The following is a 10,637-nucleotide window of genomic DNA, read 5'->3' on the forward strand; positions in this document are numbered from 1 at the left end:
TTTACAAGTAAGAGAAAAAACAACAACAATTCAGAAGTAAAGAAAGAAAAAGGAAAGGAAAGTAAACACACTGCTATATTTATTGAATAAAAAAAAAAAAATTAATAAAATAAAAATGGAGGTGACTAGAGTTCTGGCATTGCCTGCCCTATTAATGACCATCTCTTGTCAAGCAAATTTGTTTTCAGCTGTAGTCTTGCTGTGATTTTCTCCATGATAAACACATTTTTTACCCTGTCTCTCCGTTGCGTTATGCTTGCCGGCTTTCAACCAGGAAGCTGTTATTTTCTTTTTTGCTATCAGCAGCAGGATTCTCAGTCAATATTTAGAGTTTTTATCTGTCATATCGTCAGTAACCAGCACCAGGTGAAGCAAATCTTTAAATCAATGACTGACTGCTTGCTCTTCTGCAACGTCTCCCTGAAGAAGAAGAAGAAGAAGAAGGAGAAGAAGGAGAAGAAGAAGAAGAAGAAGAAGAAGAAGAAGAAGAAGAAGAAGACATGCCATTGGCTGTTGGGACACTGAACATCCGTCTTTGACGTTACGCTTAACAAGGTCAACTACCACCACGCGGCTGTTCCCGTTTGGTCACAGAAACTTGGAGCAAACATCAGCTAATGTCGAGGCTGGAGGAAGGACGAAGGCAGAAGGCAAGTATCAAACTGAAGCTGAGTAGTATTAGCTTTATTTACCACCATGCCTCTGACTTTACTCAGTCGGCAAAACCAATCCGCTAGCATGTCATCAATTGAAATGTTAGCTAACTATGATGACAAAAGTATGGCCGGCGGCGGCGTCTGCCAGTGTTAGTCATAGATATATATCTATGACTGTTAGTAGTCAGCCAGACCAACCACTTTTTATTTTATTTACACTAACGTTAGCTTAGCACTTAACAGTCAGTCATTACGTTTATTTTTGATAACTGACTGACACAGGCGGAGAGAAAGAGGAATCACAGCGCACTGCTTCACTGTACAGTTCAGCATGGAAAGGAGTGGAGTTCTTAACCACCAGTTTATGCCATGAAATCAACTCTCACCACTTATCTGCAGAGAGAAAGAAGAAACAATGATGAACAATGATTAGCTGTTTATTATTTAATAACAGCTAATGTTTTCTGTCTTCTCTTCAGGTGCTTACAGCTCAGGAACTGCAACTTGACCTCGGTCAACAAGTAGTTCAAGTATGGATACCACACCTCGTCAACTGTCTGGATAGAGTATGGATTCATTTCCAGGTTTGACGAAGTTTCAAATCAGTGTTGTGGATGTATGGTGACTTGTATGTAAATTGGTAACTCAACTATTTTTTATTTTTTTTTACCTTTTTCTTTCATAAACCGTTCAGTTGAATTTTATTGTTTTTCTTGTTTCAGAACCAGTCACTTTAATTGAATTGCTTTTTGAATATTGCTGCAATAATGGTTACTTGCTACGGTTGAATAAAAATAGGGAGAATGGGAAATTGTAGCTGTTCTTGTTCAGCTTGGTCTCATTTTTTTTGTTGGACATGTTTTGAAAAGATCAAATTATTGTTGTATACTGTTGCTTTACATCTAATATAGTCATATACAGCCTTTTTAAATGAAAAAAAATGCCATTAAAACTCACTAATAAGAGCACATTTCTGCAACATTAAGTATATAATTCATATTACAATGTTAATTTGTCATCTTCATGGGTAATTTTCTAGGTAATTTAATTGTTTAACAACGTGAAAATGTTTCTAATTAAATGTTAAAACAACCTGAAAATAAGGCAAAATCTTGTTAAAATGGCAAGTATAGACTGTATTTTAATGATGGAAAATAAATGTATTTGTACAAGAAAGTAATTTTCTGTTATTTCACGGTATTTTTCTGGCAGCAGGAAAAGTTTACGGTCAAGGATCGACTTTTGTTTAATGTCATCAGAGTTTACAGTTTGTTTCAGATTTCTCACATTCTCATGCTCCTTTGTCTGATCAGAAACTGATAAGTCCAAAACTGAGGGGTTCTAAAGAAAAATCAAACATTAGAGGTTATTGGAAAATGATCAATGACATATTCGATGATAATAAAAAAAGTTAAAGAGGGTGTAAATTTACTTGCTAAAGATATATTTAATAGAAAAGAAATGGATTCAGTTCAAAAATGGGAATTCTTTAAGTTTAAAATTAGAGAAGTTGCAATTAAACGCAACAAAGAAATAAAAAAAATGAAAAAATGAATGCCCTATTAAATCAGCTGCAACCTCTAAGCTCCAAGCAAGACTTATCTGAGGATGAATTAATATTAAAAAGTCTCAGTGAAGAGCTTAATAGAATGTATGTGAATTTAGAATCCTGCAACGTCTCCCTGCACAAACACACAAAAGAGAAAGAAAGAGAGAGAAAGAAAGAAAGCTAACTGAAACGTAAGGCTAACGTGAGGTAATTAACGTGAAAATTTCACTAAAGTCCGTTAAAGTTTTGTTGTCAGGAGACATTATGTAAAGTTGTTTTGATCGTTAGGTTTTAAACATTACCAAAATACTACCACTACTGCTAATTCTAAAATGTTACTGCTATTAGTGCTACTATTACTTAAATGCTAGCGGTTTTACTTCTGCTGCTGCTATAACTACTACTACAATAATAATCACCTATAATAAGGTTCTGTATCCTGTTGTGCCTGCTGTAAATCCAATTTGAATTGCCTTTCTGATGGTCTCATTGCGCCACCGAATCACCCCTTTGTTCTTCTGGCTGAGTGCATGAATCTGGTCCTGATTGAAAACTGAAGTAAACTTTTGTTGAAGGTTGTTGTTTCTCCTCCTAAGTGCCAAATTGATTCTTTTTGTGTCGTGCTAGAGCCCTCTCTGCTTTTATCCTCATATTTCTTTCCTTTTTTAATCCCCTCAGCAGGTCCTCCACACTGGCCCTGTCATGACTGGCCCCTGGCAGACTGGTTCCTGGATGAGTGGCCCCTGACTGACTGGTACACTGGTTCCTGGATGAGTGGCCCCTGACTGACTGGTACACTGGTTCCTGGATGAGTGGCCCCTGACTGACTGGTTCCTGGATGAGTGGCCCCTGACTGACTGGTACACTGGTTCCTGGATGAGTGGCCCCTGACTGACTGGTACACTGGTTCCTGGATGAGTGACCCCTGACTGACTGGTTCCTGGATGAGTGGCCCCTGACTGACTGGTACACTGGTTCCTGGATGAGTGGCCCCTGACTGACTGGTACACTGGTTCCTGGATGAGTGGCCCCTGACTGACTGCTACACTGGTTCCTGGATGAGTGGCCCCTGACTGACTGGTACACTGGTTCCTGGATGAGTGGCCCCTGACTGACTGGTACACTGGTTCCTGGATGAGTGACCCCTGACTGACTGGTTCCTGGATGAGTGGCCCCTGACTGACTGGTACACTGGTTCCTGGATGAGTGGCCCCTGACTGACTGGTTCCGTGATGAGTGGCCCCTGACTGACTGGTACACTGGTTCCTGGATGAGTGGCCCCTGACTGACTGGTACACTGGTTCCTGGATGAGTGACCCCTGACTGACTGGTACACTGGTTCCTGGATGAGTGACCCCTGACTGACTGGTTCCTGGATGAGTGGCCCCTGACTGACTGGTTCCTGGATGAGTGGCCCCTGACTGACTCGTACACTGGTTCCTGGATGAGTGGCCCCTGACTGACTGCTACACTGGTTCCTGGATGAGTGGCCCCTGACTGACTGGTCCTGTCCCTGTTAAAGTGGCCGCTTGAACGCCGGCCCTGGACTGACTGGCCCCTGGCAATATCAAAGGTCACAGGCTTGTCTCTAAGCACTAATGTCCATCAGGGGGGTGGTGGGGGGTCATTTGTCTGTCTGTTTATCTAGCAGTCTATCTCCACCCACTGATATGATGCTGGGAATGTGTTATATCAAGTACAGATTAAGCGCTACCTGCTGTCTTATCTAACCCTTCTCCCTGACCCTGTTCACTTCTTTACAGGACACAGATGAAAAGCATGAGAAGGGTGTGAATGGAACGGCCATAAAAGCTCTTGTTTGCTTGTGTATTGGTTTGAAGTTTTCATTGAGGACCCTTAAGCAAAGCCAGATCTTGTGACCCTGCCTTCACTTTTACAATCTGTCCATTTATGCCACCAGCTTTTAGCCTGGTCCCGGGACACATGCAGGAGCCCAGAGTGAGGCGGCTGTGAGGACATTCTGTCCCCTTTTCCAGACCCGTCTGTGTGTTCATGGTTTCATTGCCCCACTTTGTTTGTAGGTTAATGGTTTTTGTTTGTTAACACACACACTGCTGTTATTGTTGTAGTTTGTTCTTATCATTCTTTATTATTATTATTATTTATTAATAATATAATAATATATTATGTATGGTAATAACAATATATATTATTATTCCTATTCATTTTCTTTCTAATTAGTGGTTGTTTGATCTGATACATGGCTCCATCTTGAAGTCTCCATGGTTCTGATGCATGTCCTACAAAAAGAACTAAATGTCCTTTTGTCTCCTACATGTCCTTTAAAAATAACTAAACTTGGTAATAAAGATAAAACGTACTTTGGAAAAGCTGACATTTCACAAAACAGGTAAATGCTAAGAGTGTAATAATAATAATAATAGTCCAATAATACTAAAAATTCAATGGCAACTTGTTTATCTAAGTGCAAATACAGAACAACCAACCTTGTAAAGTTAGCATCACTCACGTAAGTAGCCTAGCCGAGCTAACACCAACTTTTCCCTCCAAAAGTTTATTATCAATGCAGTACTTTCAATTGTAAACCCCACAGCTCAAAAGCATAACTGACACTAACGTACATACAATAGTGCAAAAAGGGTTAAAAACGTGTGTGTGTTTTATTTGATATTTACCGTGCAATAGCTCACTCTGTCCCACAAAACAATGACCGCTATGACAGCCTGCGGTTTGTTTGGAACTATTGAGGCTACATGAACCACGTGACAGCCCTAGCGGCGACATCAAAGCGTGTCGCAACTCTGTTTTACTATATAGCTCTGGTGCAGGTGTAAGTCCAAGTTTGTGTTGCCAGATCGGGCGTTTACAGGTAAAATCTGACAGGTTTGAGTTTAATTTACAGCTAAAAATACAGTTGTGAACAAACTCTGTTCTGGTTCAGGATGATTTCGTCTGGTTTTCTAATAACGTGATGCTGATTTGAAACCAAACTAATATTCTGGTGGTTGTTGAACAGCACTCACTGGGCTGGAAACCATCAGCTGTATCTGGCAACACGACGAGTTTCCTGGTTTGACTTTACTTTCTCTTTCTCCAGGGTCGTGTCGCAGATCTTTTTCTCCATCTGAAGGTAATGAAGCAGTTTGTGGTATTTTCTTCATCACCAGCTCAGTTCCATGTGCATGAACATGATTGAAGATGATTTTATTTCCTTCATCTTTTCATCGAGGACACAGTCGGGCTTTTATTTTGAAACTGTGTGTAGAAGTTTGATCTGCTTTTGTAACGTAGAGCGGTTGTACTTTTAAAGGACTTTTAACCCCTGTTAGAATTCATGGTCGTTTATTCTTCAAAGGGGGAAGACTAAGTACATTTTGCTATTTAGAAAACATTTATTGAGATATAGAAAATTAATCATGTACATGGACCTCTTTGTTTGTGAGGCTCCCAAAAAAGGTGATGTAAAGTAAGATTCCCAAATAAACCACAAAATGAATATGATCATTTTGCCACGGTTCAGACTCGGTTTAGGTCGTCCCCCCAATCATTTCCTGGATTCTACAATGATGTGTCACCTCCTACAATAAAGTATATGAGAGAGAGATAGAGAGAGAGCAAAGGGTGAAGTCCAACAACTGATAAGTTTGATCAACACTATTGAAAACATAAATTAAAAACTCTCAGCTGATAATAGCTCTGTCTCAGTTGTGGGGGCATTTCCCTGCACTCACTCTCTCACATGGTTTTTACTTTTATGCAATTTACTACAGATTCAGTGACACAAATAATAATAATAATAATAATAATAATTAGAATGTAGCCGAGTATTAAAGATTTTATTAAAGAAAATGGTGTAGGAATAGATTAGTTGGACTCAGTGCTTGGGGCAAAGACTTAGGGGGGGCAGTAGGGCCTAGACCAAGGCAGTGGGGCTCATGAAGACCAGACGACCCATGATGGCTAGCTGCGTTAGGCAGTTTGAACCAAGCCCTGTTTTATACTGGTACTGGACTGGAAATGGAGGATCTGCAGGCTGAAGTACAGGCCCTTAAGGAGAGGGTGGAAGAGGATGAGGCAATGGCAGCCTTAAAGGCCCAGAACGAGACGCTGATGGCGCAATTGCAACTACACAGGTCCCCGTTTGCGGGGGGGTTCCCCTGCTCAAACACAGGACGGAGTGCTGTATCGTAAGCTGTGGGTCAGAAGGAAGGGCTGATTAACCCTGCAGCACTGCACAGAGAGATGCTTACTTACATGCATACAAACCATTCGAAGTTCGAGGTCGATGTTATTGGCCGGGGATGTTTGTTGGCTTTTAGGCTGCTGGAAGTGGTTGCAATGGATTTCACAGTGCTGGTGACTGACTGGTGCACTGGTTCCTGGATGAGTGGCCCCTGACTGACTGGTTCCTGTCCCTGTTAAAGTGGCCGCTTGAACGCCGGCCCTGGACTGACTGGCCCCTGGCAATATCAAAGATCACAGGCTTGTCTCTAAGCACTATTGTCCTTCTGGGGGGTGGGGGGGGGTCATTTGTCTGTCTGTTTATCTAGCAGTCTATCTCCACCCACTGATATGATGCTGGAATGTGTTATATCAAGTACAGATTAAGCGCTACCTGCTGTCTTATCTAACCGTTCTCCCTGACCCTGTTTCACTTCTTTACAGGACACAGATGAAAAGCATGAGAAGGGTGTGAATGGAACGGCCATAAAAGCTCTTGTTTGCTTGTGTATTGATTTGAAGTTTTCATTGAGGACCCTTAAACAAAGCCAGATCTTGTGACCCTGCCTTCACTTTTACAATCTGTCCATTTATGCCACCAGCTTTTAGCCTGGTCCTGGGACACATGCAGGAGCCCAGAGTGAGGTGGCTGTGAGGACATTCTGTCCCCTTTTCCAGAGCCGTCTGTGTGTTCATGGTTTCATTGCCCCACCTTGCCCCAACCAAGTTTATTACCAAGTTTATTACCGAACTCGGAAATAAAGATAAAACGTACTTTGTACTTTCTCTTTCTCCAGGGTCGTGTCGCAGATCTTTTTCTCCATCTGAAGGTAAAGAAGCAGTTTGTGGTGTTTTCTTCATCATCAGCTCAGTTCCAGCAGAAATCTGCCGCTCCATAGTTCACGTTAAACTCAGTCACAGCTGAAAGGAAAGAGTCTAGATCAAACTCATCCTCCATTTTGTGTCTCTGGTCCGTTTGTGTCACTCGGTGCATGAATATGATTGAAGGTGATTTTCTTTCCTTCATCTTTTCATCGAGGACACAGTCGGGCTTTTATTTTCAAACTGTCTGTAGAAGTTTGATCTGCTTTTGTAACGTAAAGAGCTGAAAGTAACTAAGTACTTTTATTCTCCCAGCTGATAATAGCTCTGTCTCAGGTGTGGGGGCATTTCCCTGCACTCCCTCTCTCTCACACTTTTTACTTTTTTAGAACTGTTTACAGATGATGATGATGATGATGAAAATAATAATAATAATAATAATAATAATAATAATAATGATGATGATAATGATAACAATAATAATAAAAAAAAAATTCTTGTGAAAACAGACTTAGAATCGATATTTTGATGTGGAGATCGATTCTAAAAGACACACGTCTAGATCAGAAGTATCGATATTTCTGGAACGATACCATATCCCTACAGCATGGACCAGAGTAAAGACAGACTGGAGGGACCTGGACCTGGACCTGGACCTGGACCTGAACCGAGCTGTGTGTCCTTGAAGAGCGACCAGTCGAAGAACTTTGAGAGTAATTTTAAAGGAGGACGTGGTTCTGGTCCAAAGAGGTAAAATGTCAGTGAAGCTGTAACATGTAAAGTAACATGTCTTGGTGTCTTGGTTATTTGTTTCCTTGGGGAGGAAATATCAATATCTTTACTAACAGATTATCTGACAATTCAGTAAAAAGATCTACGAGGAGGATAAAGACCTGAAGTGTTGTTGAAAACCTAAGTCACTGTTTCTACACGCTACAAGGGCTAAAGCTAATATTGTATGAAGTGACTGTCACTCCTGTATCATGTAGGAAGACGGCCTTTGTTCACAAGTGACCAGGATGTTCATTCATACAGGACAGAAACGTGTTAAAGTGGCATCACATTAACACAGAGGAGTAAATGACTGAGTCTAAACTGTCCATGACTCTCATCATTGTTCACAGGAATGAACCTGGACCTGAACCCAGCTGTGTGTCCTTTAAGGGCGACCAGTCCAAGAAAAATATTTATGACTTTAAAGAAAGTCAGAGGTAAGTTGTTGACTCCTTCCACCTGATGAACCAGGCACCAGGTTCTGCAGAATGTTCTGTAACTAACCACCAGTCAGTCGGTCGTACAACAGGGTGTGTTTTAATGTCTGTAAAAGATCAGACTTTAATCTATAGAGAAATAATGTCCAAGTGTATTTTATTTGAAATAACAATGCAGCCAGACTTGAATTTCCACACCGAGGGGTCCCAGCCCCTTCACCACTTTCCAAATTCTTTCTCTTGGAAGAATTGCTTTGCAGCAGACAAACATCCAACATGACAATAAAAGAATAGACAAACATACTGGATGTGAGCAGCAAATTACAGTGGATACAAAAGTCCACAGTCCACAAGGCACTAAAGGGTAAAGACAGACCACTGGTCAGTTTAAAATTCTTAAAAGATACATGATAAATAATGAAATAAAAGTGGCAGCAACACAGTTACGTCCTCTTCTCTGTGGTGTTTATATCCCGGATGGAGAGCAGCACAAAGGAGAACTTGTTTAGAGGATGAGAATCATCCATACGAATGGACTTTGTTTTCTTAAGTACCTGAATTTTAAAGATCTCATCCAGACGGTTAAATTTCATCCCAGCTACTTTACAAGTTACACAAACCATTGTCTCTAGGGAGTTTTGTTCTTGTAACCATAGGTTACCATAGCAACAGATGACTGAGAAGGATGAAGGCATTGTAAAACATTGTCTTCAGGCTCCTGTCTGCCTCAAACAGAAGAGGCGTTGCTGGCCTTTTTTTACAAAGCACCTCACATTTCACATCAAATTCAAACCAGCTCAACTGGCTGGTTATGAATAACACTACACTGAGGAACTGGGGACGGGCGTCTAAAATCAGTACAAACCTCCTTTGTTTCAGAGAGTTGGAGTTTGCATGTTCTCCTTGTGTCTATGTGGGTTTTCTCCAGGTACTCCGGTTTCCTCCCACCCTCCAAAGACATGCTCGTTAGGCTGATTGGTGACTCTAAATTGAGCCTAGGTGTGAGTGTGAATGGTTATTTGTCTCTGTGTTAGTCCTGTGATAGACCGGAGACCTGTCCAGGGTGGACCCCCTCTCGTCCAAACACAGCTGGGATAGACTCCAGCAACCCCCACGACCCTAGTGAGGATAAGAGGTAGTAGAAGATGAGAGGAGATGATTTGGGAAATGAGTTGATTGGGAAGGCTTCTGTGCCCCAAAGATATAAAATCATCCAGAACCTGACCGTGACCGACTTCGTCATCACCAAGCAGCTGACGACGACGGATCATCCACATACTTGAATCTGTCTTGTGTGGTGGCTACGACAGTCATCTGTATGTAAAATATATAAGAGGGCAGACAACACACAGGCTGGAGATGAGCTGGTGGAGGATGTTAGTAGGCTGGATAATGTTCCCTTCACTCGTACTTGTTGTGATCTATTTGTGAGGACTCAAACATCCAGCCCACAAGACACGCACCCAGACCCAAGGAACTGACAAGTTTATCGGCTAAAACATGAGGCTGGATCATGTTGAAAGCTGACGAAGCTTTACGTCTACGTCCAGTAGATGCTCAGTTTTCATGACTATTTCAGCTTTAACCAGTTTTCAAATTCTTTCATAGCAATGGAGGTTAATGCCACTGGCTGGAAATCATTGAGTTTGGTGAGATTATTTGTTTTGGTAATGGGCACCAGGACAGACTGCTTCCATAAAGATGGAACCTTCGACACAATAGACATGTTAAAAATAAAGTTAAAAATAGGACCAAGCTGCTCATCACAACCACTAATATGATCAGCTCCAGGGCTTTTCCTCGGTTTACACTTCTTAAAACACTTAAAACAGGGCGGGAGCAAACAGAGATGCAGAGGAAGAGGACATTGTTTGAATGTTTTGAAGCTATAAACTAAATTAACTTGTCTGTTGAAGAGTAATCAGCGTTGTGTCTCTGGAAGCTGTTGAACCTTAGAAAAACATGAACATTTCTTTCTTGTGTTCATAGCAGTAGTTGGGAAAACACAGCCTTAGAAGAGGTGATCAATAAGTGGATATTTGAAGCAGAGTAGTGTAATGGATGAGAGCTAATTGTTGATTGGTCCACAGAGTCCACCAGCAGAGCTCAGAAGTTCTCAGTGGTCAGTCTACCCAGCATCATCAGACACAGCTGGACTCCATCTTTCTGGTCTGTACATGTACAACAACTACTTTC

General features: G+C 41.4%; 1 long non-coding RNA gene across 2 annotated transcripts; it reads left to right on the forward strand.

Annotated features, from left to right (window-relative positions):
• The first annotated feature begins 794 nt into the window (after nt 1-794).
• LOC125018623 lies at nt 795-8,573 on the forward strand. Of its 2 annotated transcripts, XR_007113970.1 has the most exons (6): nt 795-1,240; nt 4,127-4,243; nt 5,285-5,317; nt 7,206-7,238; nt 7,837-7,980; nt 8,355-8,573. It is a non-coding gene; the product is annotated as an uncharacterized LOC125018623 (long non-coding RNA). The 2 variants fall into 2 exon arrangements; XR_007113969.1 differs by lacking the exon at nt 7,206-7,238 and having other exon boundaries at nt 7,740-7,980.
• The last annotated feature ends 2,064 nt before the right edge of the window (nt 8,574-10,637 follow it).

Source organism: Mugil cephalus, chromosome 13 (assembly GCF_022458985.1).
Source record: "Mugil cephalus isolate CIBA_MC_2020 chromosome 13, CIBA_Mcephalus_1.1, whole genome shotgun sequence".
Taxonomy (NCBI): Eukaryota; Metazoa; Chordata; class Actinopteri; order Mugiliformes; family Mugilidae; genus Mugil; species Mugil cephalus.